General features: G+C 36.7%; 1 long non-coding RNA gene across 1 annotated transcript; it reads right to left on the bottom strand.

Annotated features, from left to right (window-relative positions):
* Positions 1 to 6,505: 6,505 nt before the first annotated feature.
* On the bottom strand, positions 6,506 to 19,464 carry LOC131199812 (uncharacterized). Its single transcript, XR_009155425.1, has 3 exons — positions 19,334 to 19,464; positions 16,538 to 16,768; positions 6,506 to 7,547 (listed from the first exon to the last, which is right to left on the bottom strand). It is a non-coding gene; the product is annotated as an uncharacterized LOC131199812 (long non-coding RNA).
* Between the last annotated feature and the right edge of the window lie 1,898 nt (positions 19,465 to 21,362).

Genomic DNA, 21,362 nt, shown 5'->3' on the forward strand with positions numbered 1-21,362 from the left:
TGCCTCTCTAGTCTGGCATGACAATATTTTATCTAGAGGAGATTATAGTCTAGTTTAGACATGGTTCCAGATATTTGGTATTGTTTGTACAGATTCAGTTTTAAGCACAGTCTAAATTATTAATAAATGTAAATTTGAGATGCGAAGTTCTTAGTTTCAGATAACTCTGTATAATTTGGGCAGTAACTGCTAATGCAAAATTACACAAATAACCTCTAGAGTGAGGTTGTGTTGAATTTAGATGAATTTAGACAAAGAATTTATAGAGACAAAACTCTTCCTATACGGATTCATTTCGGAATATGTAATTAAAACCCAGAAACTTTGAGCACTCCTTGCCACAAAAGTTTGGCTCAACCACTTTAAAAATCTGCTCCAGAGGTTAATGGTCCTCTTGGAATCACATGGAACATGGTTCTCATGAAACATGATGACAATTGCCTTTTCTCTTCTCCTTTCTATCCAACATAAGCTCTACTAGATAAGCAGCATTTTCCACATAATAGGAATCCTGTAATTCATGAAAGGCCTTCCCTAGAAGCAGTCTTTTCTTTTTTAGAGGTATTTGAATTGGTCATAGTCATTACTTTCTGAGTCATTTCTCTTAATGGATATCAAGTCTGTATGCTTATTAAATTTAGTTAACGGGGAAAATAAAACCCATACTGAAACGACCATGATAATATCCTTTAGTTCAGGATGCCTTCTGCAAATTTCCATTTAAAATAACTGCAGAGATGAATTCCATTAAGGCAATGAAAGCGTGAACACTAATTATTATTCATGAATTATTCTTCATTTCTCATTGAACTCATCCCATGCTTGAGTAATTAGTCTTTCATTGAAGAAAAAGCTGTATTGTATTCAATAAAAGATTAAGTAAATACCGGTAAGTGGATAAAATAGGATGCCTAAAAAGAGACTATCAAGGGCACATTAAAGGATTAAATTTATTACCATGGGTTCTCATTGTGAAGTGAGTCAATATTTATAGATTATCTGAAAAGATTTGAGTTTGTGTTCTAAAAGTTACTTCAGGTAAGCATTCCCCAAATGTTGTTCTGCCCCCACATAAATGTGATGTTTGTCAGAATCTAGCCTTGCTACAAGCACCAACAATCCAACTAGATACAGGAAGGCAGCCGTGTGTTGGGACTGCATCTTTCAAAATTGCCGATAAGTTTGAAGAAGGTGCGTAAGGTTTCTTCCTCTTATGAAATGTTTAGCTTGAAGTATATAGAATGACATGTTATGGGCAGCTGCATCTCATTATTTCTTCATGTTCTTATTTTAAATACTTTATCTCAACCTTTACTTAAACTGGTTTCCAAAGCAGTTTACGGTACAATAGTCCTTGAACATAACAACCATGTGAGAACCATGTGATATAGTGGTGTAAATGCTGGATTGGCATTTAGGAGACTTAAGATCACCCTCAGTCACTGAAGGTAATTGAATGCCTCTGGGCCCATCACTACTTCTCAGCTTAGTCAGGAAGAAGGTGAAGGGGGAATGAGAAACAAACATAGATACCACTTTCTAAAGCAGTAATGGCTAACCTTTTCTGGACTGAGTGCCCAAAGAGTGGGTGCCTAAACCCCCAAAATGCAATGTACACATGGCCCCCGTGCATGTGCCCTGCCCCTGCACATGTGCATGTCCCCCCACAGCTGCTCTGTGCATGCATGTGCCCCCCACATGTGCTCAGCCCCATGCATGCACCCAGCCCCCCGCACATGCACATGTGCCTCCACACACGCCCCCCGTGCATGTGCGGCAGAGACCCAAAGACTAGTTGACAGTGGGAGGTGCCCGTGCATGCTCAGCAGAGCTGAACTTGGGCAACAGCTCACTTGTCCACAGAGGGGGCGCTATGTGCCACCTCTGGCATGTGTGCCATAGATTCACCATCACAGTTCTAAAGTTATTATTTTCACTACCAGGTAGAAGGGGACAGCTGAGGTACTCAGCTATAAAGAGGTACAGTTAGTAAAGAAATGCCAGAAACATCTGCAAAACCACTGGAATAGTGGATGATCTACACAGAAATAAAAAGCTATGCATTACCTTGCTTTTCTTTCCAAAAGTGCTTTTTTTCAAGAGGATTTTCTGGTTTTTCTTTGAAGACGTTTCACTTCTCAGCCAAGAAGCTTCTTCAGCTCTGGCTAGATGGTGGGGAATGAAAGGATTTATATTCCTTGCAGCTGGTCATTTGCATTCTTTTATTTATTTATTATTTATTTATTTATTAAATTTTTATACCGCCCTTCTCCCGAAGGACTCAGGGTGATGTACAGCCAGAAATAAAATACAAGATATGTACAATTAAAAACGAATTAAAACATAGCAAAATTATGAAAACGGCTGATAATTAAAATTTAAATTTAAAATATTTAAAATATTAATAAAACCCCAATTTAAAATCAAACTATTATGCTTGAATAAATAAGTATGTTTTTAGCTCACGACGGAAGGTCCGAAGATCAGGCACTTGATATAGGCCAGGGGGGAGTTCATTCCAGAGCGTCGATGCTCCAACAGAGAAGGCCCTACTCCTGGGGGCCACCAGCCGACATTGTTTGGCGGAAGGCACCCTGAGGAGACCCTCTCTATGAGAGCGTACGGGTCGGTGGGAGGCATAGGGTAACAGCAGGCGGTCTCGTAAGTACCCGGGTCCTAAGCCATGGAGCGCTTTAAAGGTGGTAACCAAAATCTTGAAGCGCACCCGAAAGACCACAGGAAGCCAGTGCAGACTACGGAGCAGTGGTGTTACGTGGGAGCCATGCGTGGCTCCCATTATTACTCGCGCAGCCGCGTTCTGGACTAACTGCAGCCTCCGGGTGCATCTCAAGGGCAGCCCCATGTAGAGAGCATTGCAGTAATCCAACTGAGACGTAACCAGAGCGTGAGTGACTGTGCATAAGGCATCCCGGTCAAGGAAGGGACGCAACTGGCGGACCAAGAGAACTTGGTAAAAGGCCCTCCTGGAGACGGCCGCCAGATGTTCATCAAAGGACAGCCGTCCATCCAGGAGGACGCCCAAGTTGCGAACCACCTCCTTTGGGGCCACTAACTCGCCCCCAACAGTCAGCCGCGGATGCAGCTGACTGTACCGGGGTTTCGGCATCCACAGCCACTCCGTCTTGGAGGGATTGAGCTTGAGTCTGTTTCTCCCCATCCAGACCCGTACAGCTTCCAGGCACCGGGACAGCACTTCGACCGTTTCGTTGGGGTGGTCCGGGGTGGAAAAGTACAGCGTACAGATGATAACTCACCCCGAAACCACTGATGACCTCACCCAGCGGCTTCATATAGCGGGTCATTAAGGTTACCTGGAGGTTCGTCTATGTCTTCAGGGTTACCTAAATGGTGCAAATTGGTGTGGAGCCTTCTTGGAAACACTGGTTTGAAAGAGGGCTTAAAGAGGCCATCTATTGAACAGCCCTTTCTCAACAGAGGGGAAGGGATACAACATCTTCTATCTCCAGTCTACAATACAGTCCTTTCAACAGTTCCAAGAAGGCTCCACAACAATTTGTACCATTCAGGTGACCCTGATGACAGAGGTAATATGCATGGAAAATACATTAATTAAGCATTGGTAACTAAGCATAAATTGCTATAATAGAATTGCCTCTTGAAAAAAGCACCTTTGGGACAACCAAAGGATGACTGAGAATCTCCATAGACATTTGCTTTTCTTTCTTTTGTTTCTGAAGCCTACTGGCATCTCATGGATCATAGGAATTAATGCAAAGTTAAGAGTAAAGGATGTGGCCTTGGAGGTTTAAATAAGAATCGCCACTCATAATAAAGCTCATTAGAGTGAATTGTGTTAATCAATCAATCAGTCATCCAAATCTACTCCAAAAGGATATTGTATGCAACAGAAGAAGGAAAATCTTCAAAATAAATCTGAAATAAAATAAAATAAATTTTCAAAATGGTCACTAAGGAATCTGCAAATAAAAATTATTTCTTTCTGAAACTAATAGTAAGAATAATATTATTATTATTGTTTGCATTCCTTATAACATTAAAGAGGCAAGTGGGAAGGAAAGGGGGAAAGAGATGAATAATATAGGTGGTCTCTGACTTATGATCTCAACTGAGCCCAAAATTTCTGTTGCTAGGCAGGACATTTGTTAAGTGAGTTTTGCCCCATTTTACTACTTTTAATAATAATAATAATAATAATAATAATAATAATAATAATAATAATAATAATAATAATAATAATAATAATAATAATAATATTTTAATTTGTATACTGCCCTTCTCCCGAAGGACTCAGGGCGGTGAACAGGCAGATAAAATATAAATACACACAATAACTAAAAACATCCCTTAAAAAACTAATTTAAATGCCCAAAATGTTAAAAAACGTACTCCCCCATAAAATAACAAAATTTTAAAAACCCATCCAATATTTGCCACATTTGTTAAGTGAATCATTACAGTTGTTAAGTTAGTAATACAATTGTTAAGGGAGTCAGGCTTCCCCATTGACTTTGCTTGTCAGAAGGTTGCAAAAGGAGACGACATGACCCTGGGATATTGTAATCGTCATAAATATGAGTCAGTTGCCAAGCATCTGAATTTTTAATCATGTGACCATGGTGAATCTGCAACGGTCATACGCGTGAACAATGGCCATGCCATTTTTTTTTCCAATGCCATTGTTACTTCAAATGGTCAGTAAATGAACTGTTGTAAGTTGAGGACTGCCTGTATAATGAATGTCCCCACGGGTAATGTCCCCTTCTTCCTATCATGACACAAAATTTAGATGTACAAGTTGAATTTGGAAAGAAAGATGGAAATGGCTAAAAGAAATTATAGCTTTAATAAGAGTGCCACTGAATATATAGAGTTCAGAAATCTAACTTTTATGTCTAGGCCGAGCCAGGTGCCTGTAAATGTTTTACAGTTCTTTTCATGTTTTACAAAATGTATGTATCTCAAAAAGCTTTTTGAAATTGAAATTCCTACATTTTGCTGCCGGCTTCTGACCTACATTTATTTGTGTCAGACTTTGCAGGGTTGCTCTTTGTAGTCCACTTTGCAGTCAAAGTGATGTGCCGGGGAAAAAATGGGCAGGAAAAGAGATCCAGTTGGCTCCCTAACCCTCAGTTGCTTAATAACTTCCTAGAAGAAGGAAGGTATTTCTCCACCCTTCCTCTTTAATGTCCTTTAAATATTGTATTCCTATTTGCTATACAAATAGCTTGCGGTCTGTATGAGTGTCTGGAAGTTTGAAACATTTTAAAGGCCTTTATTCATTCCTCCAAAAATTCCATAGAACATCACTCATAGAAAGGCTCATAATGAATACAGGATGTGTACACTATACCACTAAAGCCTAGTTAAATAAATTGGAAGGAAGGAAGATCAAAACATGGAAAATAGAGACATTTGTATTGAGTAATATTCATGCTCACTGGGTGTATATCGTACAGTACAGCTATACATCAGCTGAGAGAAGTGACAAGGAAACACTATTAAAACTTGGAAAATTCTGTCTGAATTATTAGATATTGATCAGGATTTTGTCTTATATTTTTAATTTGGCTATACTTCTGCCTTTTAATTTTTTGCTATTTGTTAGTGAATGCTTTTATGGAAATACAAATTTTCCAGGGTAGGACCAGGGGTGAAATCTAAAAATTTTCCCTACCAGTTATGTTGGCATGGCTTAATTGGTGGGCATGGCTTGGTGGTCAGGTGACTGAATGGGCATGGCCAATAATAATAAATAATAAAAATAATAAACAAAGTATACAAAACTTGGGAGCGCACCGGTCTACCTTCTTTAAAAACAGAGGCACCAATCTACCAATTGCCTTTTTTGGGGTGTGCATCGGTCTACCTTCTTTAAAAATAGAGGCATCGGTCTACTAGACGCCTACAGTGCTGATCAGCTGTAGTGGGGCCCTTTGAAGCACTGCGGCAGTCATTTAAGGCCGTTTGCAGCTATATCACCACCGAGAGCTTCAGGGAAGAGGAACAGCGAGGCGTGGGCGGTGGAGGGGGGGAGCAGGGATTTTTGCTACCAGTTCTCCAAACTACCCACCTCCATCGTTACCGGATCATGTGATCCAGTCCGAACTGGGAGCATTTTACCCCTGGACTGGAGCACACCCAGCCTAACTTAGTAAAACAGGCAGATGTCGTCAGGGAGAGGCAGTCCTTAAGCAACCGGGATACCTACGGGACCGTCTACTGCCAACGTCTATCTCCCAACGACCGGTGCGCTCTCACAGAGAGGGGCTCCTCAGGGTGCCGTCAGCCAAGCAATGTCGGCTGGCGGCCCCCAGGGGGAGGGCCTTCTCTGTGGGGGCTCCTATCCTATGGAACGAGCTTCCCCCTGGACTCCGACAAATTCCTGACCTTAGGACCTTCCGCCGCGAACTTAAAACCTACTTATTTCATCTTGCTGGACTCGCTTAAATTTTATATTATCAATTTTTTTAATTTTTTTTTTTGTTTACATTTATACCCCGCCCTTCTCCGAAGACTCAGGGCGGCTTACAATGATTTACAAATTGATTTATGGGTTTTAAAATTTTGTAAATTTTAGAGGGTAATAAGTAGCCATATTAAATAGGTTTTTTAAGGGTTGTTTTAGTTTTGTATTGTTGTTTTCTTTCTGTATTTTATTTGTGGCCGTACACCGCCCTGAGTCCTTTGGGAGAAGGGCGGTCTATAAATAAAAATATTATTATTATTATTATTGTGTTATGTAGGTGATAACACAGCACTTTGAATTGTACCCAGAAAGTAATTGGAACCCAGTGCAATTTGTACTGGTTCCTTGACTTTGGCTGTCTTATGAAGATTCTTCATAGGAAAGGATGCCAGCTTTGCAACTCAAATTGCTCAGCTTTTTTTTTCTTGAACTCAAATATGCACAACAAGGGATATGATATGAATGGGTTTATATTGTTTTATTCAATTTACTTGGCTATAGACATGAAGTGATTTTGGGCAGTTAATATATCAGTATTATAAAAAGTAAGAAATATAAAAGTGAGATATGTAAACAAAACAAACAAAAAAGCAAATAAGGGCAAGTAACGAAAACCCAACCATAATGAACTGACAATAACCCATAGGCTCAACTAATTTGTTGATGGGATTGACAATTTATGTTATTTTCCTCTTCTGTGGATTGAAGATAAGGGGTGGGTCAATGACCTTCTTTGTTTCTTACTCCCAATGTTTCGAGATAGCCAGTGATGAGAGTGACTGTCAAAAAACTGTTTATTCATCTGGCCGGTGAAACTTATAGAACTGTAGAGGAGACATTGATGAGGCAACAAGAATGGAAATAGCTTCTTCTCTCTTCTGCTTCATTGTAGATACTCATCTTTTATATATAAGGGAAAGGAATATAAAGACTCCCTTTCCCTTCCTTATCTGTCAAATCACCTCCTGTTTGCCAAATTTCCATCCTGCTTTTGTTTCATTTCTTTTTTTGTTCTCTCCTTCCTGTACAAATATGTCTTCTGCTCACCCGATCTCTATCAAATATTTTTCTTCTTTATCTGATAGAAGAAAAAAAGAAGTGTATGTATCATAAAATCACAGACCTGTACAATTTAAAATTATCTTCAAGATATGGTTGTCCAATTTCTCCCTTAAAACATTCAATGGGAACTCATCATTGCCTTCAATAATTTTACTATTCAACCACCCTTAGTTTTAAAAACATTTTTCTTAACACTGATTTCTCTTTTTATATATTAAATCCATTATCATATCCCTGCTTTCGTGTGAAAACAGAAATAAATCTTTGTACCCTGCATTCTGGAATGATGTATAATAGGTCTTGGCACTTTTTCTTGTGACACACTTTTAAATAGCATAAGAGTGCTTTAATATCCATTTTTAGTTTTCCTTTCTCGAGGCAAAACATTTCTAAACCTTTCCATTTGTCCTCACAAAACTTTAGTCCTTTGATTGCCCTCATTACCCTCCTCTGTCCTGTTGTGTTGTTGTTATGGTCCTTTGAGTCAGACAACCCTGTCTTTCAATGATGACATGGACTCATCAATTAAGTCTTTTTGGCCACAGTTTTGGAGGTGGTTTGCCATAGTCTAAGAGAGAGCTAAGAGCTAAGAGAGAGCTCATTCCTTGAGTTAAGACATGCTCAAAGCTGTCCAGATAGTTTTAGACCTAAGGAAAGATGAAAACCTAGGTTTTCCTATTCTTAGACCTTAGAATTCTTTCTAAATACTTAGGTCAGAACTGGTCACAGTACTTGTGGTGGAGTCTTTCCAATAAATAGTAAACTGAAACTACTACTTCTCATGATTTAGAAATCGCTACAATTACTCCTGCCCTTTTTTCTTAAAGAAATCTTCTTTAAGGTTTCTTTATAGACATCTTATGTTACAGATTGATATTCAATTTGTAATAAGTTATCATTCTAAGATCTTTTTTTCATAGGCAGCATCATCCAACCAGATACAGTCTTTCCCATCCTACCCCTGTGCATTCCATATTTGTTAATTTTAATTTAGTTATTTATAGCTCATTTTTTCACTTATCAGAATAATTATTTTATTGTAATTTTGTGTTCTAGCTAGCAAAGTTATTTCTCCCTTGTGAACTACATTGTGTTACCTAATCCTTGAATCCCCAAGGAAATTTTCTACTTCCACTGATTTATAATTAATACTTTTTATTCAGAGTTGCAGATTACCCTTTGAAAACATTAAATAATTATATTTTTCAGTGCATGGCTTTACTGTAATTATTTGTTTCAACGAGTTTTCAATAAATTATTTTATTTGCCCAAAAAGATGTTATTTTCATGGTATGTATTATTCCAATTGTGTTCACATTCAACAAAGTACTTAAAACTTAATCTGCATGTATAAACAATGGAAAGAAATACAAAGAGACTTTTAAGTTAGTAAATACAACATAAGAAGAATGATATATTAATAACATACCATAGTTTCTTAAATAACATTTAAATTGTTTCCAAATTGTCTAGCAGGAAATAAAACCAACAACAACAACACCCCACTTCAAAGGACAAAATATGAGTGTTGTTCATCAGTGACAAAAGAGAGATTTGTTGAACTTGTCAACATGGCATAATCATTTTCTATGAACCCCTGAATGTTGAGAAAACTATGGAAGCACTTTCATGGTGGAAATGGTATCAAACAATTCAGAAGCTACATAATCCAGTTGCCACAGGATTTACAATATCAAATGTTGCCTTCACCCTTTCATTATATAACTGCCTTTTATGGATACTATAAACAAAATAAAACAAAGATTATATATATTCCAGGAATATTTAATTGAGAGGAAATGATCAATGTCAGTTAAAAACAAACTTTATCTCACATGATGTATGAATAATTACAAAATTTTAACTATGATATATTGGCCCACATTAGAGAAAGGAATTCTTTATTTGAGGAAATGTCTTCATTTGTATTGTATTCTTTATTTTATTCTTGAATCACAGGACTGTTGCTCTTTGTATATTGGTCTTTGGAAGCAACAATTCTTTTGTCCTAAATACAAGGTCTAACTTGATAGAAATGCTATTTTCTGTCAGCAATATACACAGTCCATGAAAGTCAAATCAGAGTAACTTTGAACTGTAGATTTTATGACATTAATATCTGGCCTAATTAAAGGAACTTTCTTCTTCACTTTCTCCTAATTTTTTGTACTATAGTCTAAAAAACAGTACTACTGTAGTCTGCTGAAATATTTGGCACAGTCTCATGTGATTTTGTAGCTCCCAATAAATTACATACTTTTGATTTTGAAGTGTTCTCTCCAAGGTGAATAATCCTGTATGTCAATTAAAATTATAATACTGATTTCCAAAGATATAATTCTATTGCTAAAAATTTCCACCACAAGCCTTTATTCTTCTCTGCAGAAGTGCAGGTTGATTTTTATGAATTGTAAGTGACCCCAGTTATTTAGTTTGTTAGATGATCTTTGGTTGCATGAACATTTCACGTATTCTGTGAATTTGGGATGACATATAAGAGATGCTTTTGGGGAGGAACACTGAAGTTCTACGAAGGAATACAAGTGAATGGAACAGTGATAGTCCATTGTTCAGAAAGAGGCATATTGTTAATAGCTGATACTGCCAGGGCTAAAGAAGCCATTTGACTAATATATTGACCTCAGTTTTCACAATGGCTGTCTTAGCAAGCACACTTTCCTTTGACCTTTGTAAGCCTTTGGATATCTGGGCAGCCAAACCATATGCACTTTTACTGTGGTGTTATCAGCTAGGTGCTTCCAGTAACTTTCCTCTGTTTGTTTAAATTCCCTATCTATCCTTCCTTTTGAACTCTCAGAAGCAAAGGTCAGATGTTATAATCTACAATCAAAGAACAAATCCTGTCCATTCAAACCATTAGCACCCAGGACTGACTAACATTTTGTAGGATATATTTATTAAGTTGTTATAGTCACATATACACCTGAGCGGTCATTTACATTGCTCTGGAAGAAAAATCTATTCTGATCCCCAGCCAATTTATTTGGATCTCAGTGGCTGATTATGAATAAAAAGGTAATTAGATTCCCCCCAGCTTATTCATAACATTACTCTAGTCATTTGCTGAGGAATTATGAGGGGGAAAAATCCTATTTTTATCTCCCACCAATAAGGTTAGACCTCAATATGCAAAAAGTTGAAGAATCTGTCTTTCCATAAACTAATGGACACATTCCTGATCTCATAGGAAAAAGGTTGGGATTAAATAATAATAGATATGTCTCAAGAAGACAATGTTCATAAATATATTTCTTTGGTTATGTTTCTGCAGTTCTTTCACTTAAGATCTAACGAAACTGCAAAAGTATTCTGAATGGATGGAAGAACTTTCAGTAACTACCAAAAGGTCTCTGTGATCTGATACTTTTTTGTTAGATCCTTTCCATTATGGGCAATAGACTAGAATTATCAGATAATGTGTCATGAGCTGGCACAATTGATTGTCTCCTAATAGCAGAGGATCTTGCCTTATTATCTGGAAATTACATGAGGTATATTAAGACATAATATTACTATTAAGTGATACTATCATACTGTTCTGACCCAGCCTTAGCAGAAGCAAGAAACAGACTCCTTGTCATGAAACCCCCCTCTTTATTTACTTCTTGTGAATTAATTGCATTCACCCACCGAAAAGTCCAGGCAATAGTTCTTCAAGGAGTTAACTGCAGTACAGATTTTATCAGTTCCTTGACATAATTGCAAAGACTGAGCTCCCAGCCGAATGGCTGCAAATTAAGTTCTGGCAAGCAGTCTTTGTGGCACGAAACACAATGAGCAAAATTTTCAGAAATACGAACTGTTGTATCCTACGACAACCACTTTCCTTCCCTTCTATTTATTCCCCAACCAGGGAGGGGCCATTCAGTGTCCAAGTGTACTTTGCTTCCCGAGTTGACTCCTTGTCCTCTGTTGCTCACCTTTTCTAACTGCTCTGCGCATACATGCATCTGGAACAGGCCCCAGCTGTTCTTTCTCCTCACTCATATCAGCCTCCAAAGACAGCTGCCTCTCCGGTGGCTGGGAAATGTCGGACGGCCCTGGCTCTAGTCCAATGCAGAGCATCCATCAGAGCCTTCCCCAGACTCCAGCAATGGCCCAAGTGTCAGGCCTGGAAACCATACTAGGCCGTACGTTTCCAGACGCTGCCCCATTTCTCCCCTGAGGGGAAGAAGGGGGGGTGATGGGTATGGTTACATTCTTCAAGCGATCAAGGTCGGATTGTGTTTGCATCTGCAGAAGGAGTGGCAAGAGGAGATTTCGAATAAAGTGGAAGAACGTTGGACCATGTGACCGGCAAAGGGGTTAGGGGAGTGGGACTCTTGGGGTTTGTATAACTGAGAAAAGAATCCGAAAGTTTGTTTTGGAATTTCACTCATCGTCTGCCAGTTTCCTTATGCTAGTAAAGAACTTTGAAAGACAATGGCTTCAGAGTTTTTTTTCTTTATGCAGAAGAGGTTTTTCTGGAACCTTGACACAAAGTTCCTCTCCAACCTCCTCATCGTCAGAGTCTGCTGCCAGCTCCACTGGCATCTAGCAGGCCACAACACGTACCACTGTTTCATCCAAAGGAATGTTAGAGAGGTAAATTATATCCAGATGAAGACAGGAAAATTACAAAACAACAACAACAACAAAAATTTGTAGTTTGACTGAGTTTTAAAATATTTTGGTTTGAATTAGCTGGGCTCTAAATGAAGATTTGTGGTGATGCATGTATTATTGTGCAAAACTCTGTTTCTACTGGTCTTGGTATGTAAAATTATCAGATACTCTCCTTAATTTTACATACTAGCAAAATAATGCTTAGAATTATCCAATACAGACTACAGCCTTGTAGGCAAATAGAGATGCTAGATGTTCATTCTGAATGAGTGAATGAATAAACAAATAAAGAGAGCTCACTTGAATCATATCTTTAACTTGTCTTATTAAGTTGTTGCAAGAAAAAAGTGGAGATAGATGAGAACAATGTATACAACTGAGCCCACTGAAGATATTTGGGATTTTTTAAAAAAAAATGTAATTAGTAAGTATGTAGGAGAAGGGCAGGCAGTGCTAAGGAGTTAAGTTAAGTTAAGGGCATCATTGGCTGACAGTCCTTGAATTCCTATATACGCTCCAAGTCCAACCCCTCCTGAATTCCTTTGACCCTTATCTGATGCCAGTTTAGTTGGCAAACTTTATTTGACCATATTCTTGTGTATTAGCTTGAATAAATCTTCTATCCTGCGCCCTCATGAATGGTTCTTGATAAAATATTTGTTTGGTAATATCTTTTTTAAAATAATTTCTACTTTAGCAGTAGACCTTTGCATATAGTGATTGATAACCTTTCGGTCACTTCTTAATAATAACAATAATTATTATTTATATTATTATAATATATATATATATATATATATATATATATATATATATATATATATATATATATATATATATATATATATATATATATATATATATATATATATATATATGTAGGTCTTTGGTTGTTCGGGTTTTCTCCCGTGTAAAATTGGAAGTGTCTTGGCGACGTTTCGACGAAGTCTCATTCGTCATCTTCAGGCTTCAGCTTCGTGCTTCTGGGAGCAATGTGTGATCGCAGCTGTTTCTTCCTTTTAACTGCTAGTGGGGGTTTGAACTGATTGAACCAAAGACCTACATACAAACACCCGTGAAAACCTCAGAAAACAAATATATATATATATATATATATATATATATATTATATTATATTAATAATATAATGTTTAAAATATTTTGGTTTGAATTAGCTGGGCTCTAAATGAAGATTTGTGGTGATGCATGTATTATTGTGCAAAACTCTGTTTCTACTGGTCTTGGTATGTAAAATTATCAGATACTCTCCTTAATTTTACATACTAGCAAAATAATGCTTAGAATTATCCAATACAGACTACAGCCTTGTAGGCAAATAGAGATGCTAGATGTTCATTCTGAATGAGTGAATGAATAAACAAATAAAGAGAGCTCACTTGAATCATATCTTTAACTTGTCTTATTAAGTTGTTGCAAGAAAAAAGTGGAGATAGATGAGAACAATGTATACAACTGAGCCCACTGAAGATATTTGGGATTTTTTTTAAAAAAATGTAATTAGTAAGTATGTAGGAGAAGGGCAGGCAGTGCTAAGGAGTTAAGTTAAGTTAAGTTAAGTTAAATTAAGTTAAGTTAAGTTAAGTTAAGTTAAGTTAAGTTAAGTTAAGTTAAGTTAAGTTAAGTTAAGTTTAGTTAAGTTAAGTTAAGTTAAGTTAAGTTAAGTTAAGTTAAGTTAAGTTAAGTTAAGTTAAGTTAAGTTAAGTTAAGTTAAGTTAAGTTAAGTTAAGTTAAGTTAAGTTAAGTTAAGTTAAGTTAAGTTAAGTTAAGTTAAGTTAAGTTAAGTTAAGTTAAGTTAAGTTAAGTTAAGTTAAGTTAAGTTAAGTTAAGGGCATCATTGGCTGTCAGTCCTTGAATTCCTATATACGCTCCAAGTCCAACCCCTCCTGAATTCCTTTGACCCTTATCTGATGCCAGTTTAGTTGGCAAACTTTATTTGACCATATTCTTGTGTATTAGCTTGAATAAATCTTCTATCCTGCGCCCTCATGAATGGTTCTTGATAAAATATTTGTTTGGTAATATCTTTTTTAAAATAATTTCTACTTTAGCAGTAGACCTTTGCATATAGTGATTGATAACCTTTCGGTCACTTCTTAATAATAACAATAATTATTATTTATATTATTATAATATATATATTATATATATATATATATATATATATATATATATATATATATATATATATATATATATATATATATATATATATATATATATATATATATGTAGGTCTTTGGTTGTTCGGGTTTTCTCCCGTGTAAAATTGGAAGTGTCTTGGCGACGTTTGAAGTCTCATTCGTCATCTTCAGGCTTCAGCTTCGTGCTTCTGGGAGCAATGTGTGATCGCAGCTGTTTCTTCCTTTTAACTGCTAGTGGGGTTTGAACTGATTGAACCAAAGACCTACATAAAAACACCTGCGAAAACCTCAGAAAACAAATATATATACATATATATATATATATGTAGGTCTTTGGTTGTTCGGGTTTTCTCCCATGTAAAATTAGAAGTGTCTTGCGACGTTTCGACGAAGTCTCATTCGTCATCTTCAGGCTTCAGCTTCGTGCTTCTGGGAGCAATTGCTCCCAGAAGCACAAAGCTGAAGCCTGAAGATGACGAATGAGACTTCGTCAAAACGCCGCCAAGACACTTCCAATTTTACACGGAGAAAACCCAACAACCAAAGACCTACATACAAACACCGTGAAAACCTCAGAAAACAAATATATATATATATATATATATATATATATATATATATATATATATATATATATATATATATATATATATATATATATATATAATATTATTTATTAATTATATAATTATATATAATTATAATTATAATAATTATTATAAATAATAATTTAGTTTTTTAAGATTTGGAAAAACTACACAAATTAATTGTATTGTGCAATCAAATATTACTTGAAATAGAAAGAGAGGGAGAGAAGCGGGGAGATAAGAAGGAAGAAGAGGGGAAATGGAAAACAAAAGTTTACTAAAGCACTGAGCAGGTGGCATCCTTCACCATTAGTCAATTGATCTTCCTAGTCAGAGATTTATTCATTTTCACAGATAAGACAGCAATATTTTATAAAATATATTTCTGCTCAATAGCATGTCTATCACATTTCACTCTGTAATGTTATAAAACTGAAAGTCTTTTTCAAGTTGCCAAAAAAAACAAAAGTCAAAAAAACCACTACCATTCTTGAACTAAATTAAAGGATATATAGAAATGACTTTAGTGCCTAACCTCAACAGTTTAACAAGGCAGGATAAAATCCTGACAAAAATCCCTCTCCTCCATTGCCCCATTGGAAACCTCTCCTTGGACAAGTAACAGTAACTTCGTGCCATAAGACAGCAACACTTTATTATTAAAGCATTTTGTTATTGAAGATCCTTAGTTCAGATGCCACCATCTCAGGAAAGGCTGGGGAAAAGCCCAATAAAGCTGCTGCCAAACCATGTGGACTCGAGTGAGATGTTTGTGATTCCCAGCTCCTAATAACTATAATCTAATGTTTATAATATAATAATATTAATAATATATTATATAATATTATATATTATATTATATTATATTAATAATATAATGTTTAAAATATAATTTTTTATAATTTAACTATAACTAGACTCTGCGGTCTCATCCCAAAATCCTCATAATTTTAACCTAAGATTGTCTACTGTTGACCTCACCCCATTCCTAAGAGGGCGTACATAAGAACACTAGCGTGCCTACCGTCCCTGTCCTAAAGTTCCCTTTAATTGTATTTGTTTTATGTATTCAATTCATGCTTAAACTTATATATATTATTGAATATGTACTTGATAAATTAAATAAATAAATAAATATAATTGCCTGCCATTGAGATAATAATAATACTAGGCCAGCAATGCCTGGCAACCATAGATTTTATATACAATACTATGTTACATGAAGCAATGATTGAAGATAGCTTCCTATAATCAAAATTTGTTTCTGCCACACTCTAATGTATCACATAATCAGAATTGTTGAGCAATAGTAAACTTAGTCATAACTCACTTTAACTTAGCCCTCTCTTTTTTATGTTCACTTTTAAAAGACTCTCTACATTTAAAAAAAACAATCTATTATGTAACAATTGTACAGAACAATAGTGTCCTTTAGGAATTTCTGATATAATGATTTTTTTTTAAAAAAATGCACATTTTATATAGAATTTTGTCTTAGATATTTTATATAGCCATTCATCTCACCAAACATTGGGTGGCATTCAGCAGTTGGATACAGCAGCATATATAAAAGCAACAGATATAAATATAAAAACCCATGTTATAAATATTACAAAAACAAGTATACATACCCTAGGTGAAGGGATATAAGAATGGCCTTCTGATCAGTGGAGCCAGCTGAGCACATCTCTAGTTCCCTGGAAACCTCAGGCCAGATCTTGAGTGATTTCTGAGATGGTTTTGATGTATGGCAGTGTTATCCTTTACTCGACTTGAGTTAGTTGTGCTGGATTGAATGGTCAGGCAATTTTGGATAAAGTTGTATGGGTCTCCATTTTGTTGCAAGATGTTGCATGAGTGATCTGCATAAAATGATATTTTCAATATACATACAGTAATAGAATGTGTTTTTTTCTTTTCTGATATATTTTGTACAAATTGCTTTATTGATAGATTCTAAAATGTGCAATTTTAAATTACTTGTCATCTTAGTTTGTTTGAATAGTGCAGTATTAAGTAAATTTGCACTTAAAGTTCCTTCCATCTCTATTCTGTTCTGTTCTGCTCTGCTGTGCTCTGCTGTGCTCTGCTCTGCTCTGCTCTAGAGAAAGTACCTAAAACATTTCTTATAGGAACTCATAGAAGTCTACAAGAAATTTACAGTTTTGGCATTTTGTTCTAAATTTTAAAAAAAACTAAGCAAGAAGGAACAAGCAAGCAGTGACTGTCATTGCTGTGTAGATTTACAAGATTTACAAGATGGCGCTGACGAAGGCTGTCTCGGTAAAATGCTCTCTAATTGTTTCTTTATTTCTAATTGTTCTCTGTGACTCACTACGGATTTCCTACTCACGAGACCATCTGCTAAAAATTAAGGAACATTTCTTTAAGGAGCAGCTTTCTTTGATCTCACCCCCGCTTGTCTTTACAAACATGGAGGAGATTCTAACACAGGAGGAGGCAATTCCCACAGAGCCATGGATTACTTAAAAAAACCAAACAACGGAAGAGAAAGAAGAGAGGTAAGCGATCTGGGATCTTAAACAGACTAAGAAATCGCATTAAAACCCCTCTGCCTTCAATTTTCCTAACAAATATACGCTCACTTGCAAATAAGATGGATGAAATACTCCTCTTAAACAAATACTATTCTGATTTTCGCAATTCAGCAGTCCTATGCTTCTCTGAAATCTGGTTAAATGAATCAACTGAAGATAGCAGCCTGAACATTCCAGGGTTTCAGATTGAACGATCAGACAGGATTCCAGAAACATCTGGTAAAAAGAAAGGAGTTAATATATGCCTATATATTAACAGTAACTGGTGACAAAATTTTAAAATAATTTACAAATTCTGTGACACAATTTAGAGACTTTAATTATCAACTGCAAACCATACTATTCGCCTCGTGAATTTTCCTCATTTCTTCTAATTGCTGTTTATATCCCACCACAAGCCTGTTTAAACAAGACATTACGAACTCTAGCTGACCAAATCATGGAGGCTGAAGCCAAACACCCTGATTCACTGGCCATTGTTTTGGGAAATCTAAACAAGGCAAACTTAAGGAAAGAGCTACCAAAATACTTTCAGCATGTCAATTGTCCCACCAGAGGCAAGAATACTCTAGACCATTGCTACATAATAGATGCTTATCGGTCTTTACCACGTGCAGCTGTAGGACACTCTGATCATTGCATGATTCACCTTGTACCTGCTTACAGGCAAAGACTTAAAACAATAAAACCAATAATTAAATCAGTGAAGACCTGGATGGAGGAGGCAAAATTAAAGCTATAGGCATGTTTTGACTGCACTGATTGGAATATTTTTGAAGATACCTCTGCAGACCTGGATGAACTCACAGATACAGTAACATCATATGTCAGCTTCTGTGAAGACCTATGTGTGCCTACAAGGAACTTGCGAATATACAGTAACAACAAACCTTGGTTCACACCTAAACTTAAGCAGCTACGACATTCCAAAGAGGAAGCCTACAGAAAAGGTGATAAAATGCTGTACAATCAGGCCAGAAATGCACTAACAAGGGAGATCAGAGCAGCAAAAAGAAGCTACTCTGAAAAGCTAAACAATAAGTTTTCAGCAAATGAACCAGCAAACATGTGGAAAACTCTTAAAAATATCACCGGCTATGGCAAACCTCCTTCCCAGGCTGAAGGTAATCAACAACTGGTAGATGACCTGAATGAGTTTTACTGCAGGTTTGAAAGGAAACTACAGCCACCTATCTCCACAACCCCCATCTCAGACACACCAACAACAGCCAAGCCTCCTACTACTGACTCCATTTCATTGGGTTCACAACCGCTAGTGATCACAGAAAAGGAAGTGCAGGACCTATTTCACAGACAAAAGCCAGGAAAAGCTCCAGGCCCAGACAAGATAACTCCTTCTTGCTTAAAAGTCTGTGCTGACCAATTGGCCCCCATCTTTACCCATATTTTCAATAAATCACTAGAGATGTGCTATGTTCCTTCTTGCTTCAAACGCTCTACCATCATCCCAGTGCCGAAGAAGCCCACCATCAAGGAACTGAATGACTATAGACCAGTTGCTTTAACATCTGTAGTCATGAAAACCTTTGAAAGGCTAGTGCTTTCCTACTTGAAAACCATCATGGATCCGCTGTTAGACCCCTTGCCATTTGCATACCGAGCAAATAGATCAACAGACGATGCTGTTAATATGGCTCTGCACTACATCCTACAACATCTTGAGTCTCCAAAGACCTATGCAAGAGTCCTTTTTGTAGACTTTAGTTCAGCATTCAATACCATCATTCCAGATATTCTTCTAACTAAGCTAAACCAGCTACAGGTACCGGAACAGACTTGTAAGTGGATCACAAGCTTCCTAACAAACAGGAAGCAGCAGGTGAAGCTAAGCAAGATCACATCAAATACCTGTACAATTAGCACAGCCCCCCCCCCAAGGCTGTGTGCTCTCCCCACTTCTCTTCTCTCTGTATACCAATGACTGCATCTCCAACGATCCATCTGTTAAGCTACTGAAGTTCGCAGATGACACAACTGTGATTGGTCTCATTCGAGACAATGACGAATCCGCATATAGACGAGAGGTCGAACGAGAGGTGCACCTCCATAACTGTCTGGTTCGGTTCTGCAACCCAACAAGAAAAACACAGACTTCAGAGGATAATTAGAACTGCAGAAAAAATAATTGCTACCAACCTGCCTTCCATTGAGGACCTGTATACTGCACGAATCAAGAAGAGGGCCGTGAAAATATTTACAGACCCCTCGCATCCTGGATATAAACTGTTTCAACTCCTACCCTCAAAACGATGCTATAGAGCACTGCACACTAGAACAACTAGACACAAGAACAGTTTTTTCCCGAAGGCCATCACTCTGCTAAACAAATAATTCCATCAACACTGTCGAACTATTTACTGAATCTGCACTACTATTAATCTTCTCATCGTTCCCATCACCAATCTCTTTCCACTTATGACTGTATGACTGTAACTTGTTGCTGGCAATCCTTATGATTTATATTGATATATTGACCATCAATTGTGTTGTAAATGTTGTACCTTGATGAACGTATCTTTTCTTTTATGTACACTGAGAGCATATGCACCAAGACAAATACCTTGTGTGTCCAATCACACTTGGCCAATAAAAATTCTATTCTATTCTATTCTATGACTACACAGGTTAAAATAATTAAGAATGTAAAAAATAGTTGGGATGGATCTCTGTATTCTTTACTCTCCTTATCCTTACCACTTTCCTTTTTGTTTGTCACATTTTGTTTGGTTTGAAATTCTTCACTTTAAGTAATCTGAGTTGCCAGAATGCTGCAAAGTAAGATAGTGGCTTCCAGCAGGATTTTTATTTCTAACTGCGCCTACTGGTACCATAGGTATCTAGAGGTATTCTTAGCAAATAAAAATGGGGCTTAACTTAGTATTCTCATCTGTTCACAAAGAGATGAAGGGAAGTGAGATAAGAGTGCTTAGAGAACAGTTTTCCCAGTCTGCAATATTCCCATGGCAGCCATGCCGTATTAAAACCCATGATACACAATAAAAATTTCCAAATATGGCATTGGCTCTAAAATATTTATCTACTTTTAACATAACCTACTAGAAATAATTCTTTTCACAATATACTTTATTTATGTCACATATGCTGCATCCTCCATTTCTGCTAGCTCTTATGAGAATTTTGTTTTTAGACATTCTTAAAATATTCAACTACAGTAATATTTTAAAGGGTGAAGAATATTTTCAGTTAGCTATGGTTTAAGTAAATAAATTGAACTGAAGAGAACAATTTGGCTATCTTACTTGCAGGAGCTTGAGGGCTTGAATGAATTATTTCTTACCAAACATTTTCATATAATAGAATCAACATTTTTCCAATGAATTCTATCGCCATCTATTGGCAAAAATAATATATCTGTATTGTATATTCTTTTGTGAAGCATCTTCCCATGTCACTTAAAGTGTATTTACATATTCATGAGTCAGCAGAACACTGATAGCACCAAGCAATTCCACTGTGCATGGCATCAAGTACAGAGACCTCCTGATGTGATGGTGGCCACGTTGTACCTCTTCCTAAAATCACAGATGGTGGAAATGTTTGTGGAAAAACATCCCCTTCAGTCAACCTTCATATTTGAAAGAATCTCATGTCTGTATACGAGATGAGATCCAGCCAAAATTCAAAAGATGAAAGCAGCATTTTCTGGGTCCATGAAAGGTTAGGGTGCTTTCACTCTTTGGGAAAAAAGCAGCATATTTCTGTTACTTGCAGCAAGTCAGAATAACAGGCTAACAGAGTTGGAAGAGACCTTCTAGTCCAACCTCCTGTTCAAGCAGGAAACCCTATACTATTTCAGACAAATGGTTGTCCAGTCTCTTCTTAAAAACCTCCAGTGTTGGAGCACCCACAACTTCGG

Source organism: Ahaetulla prasina, chromosome 5, assembly GCF_028640845.1.
Source record: "Ahaetulla prasina isolate Xishuangbanna chromosome 5, ASM2864084v1, whole genome shotgun sequence".
Lineage (NCBI taxonomy): Eukaryota > Metazoa > Chordata > Lepidosauria > Squamata > Colubridae > Ahaetulla > Ahaetulla prasina.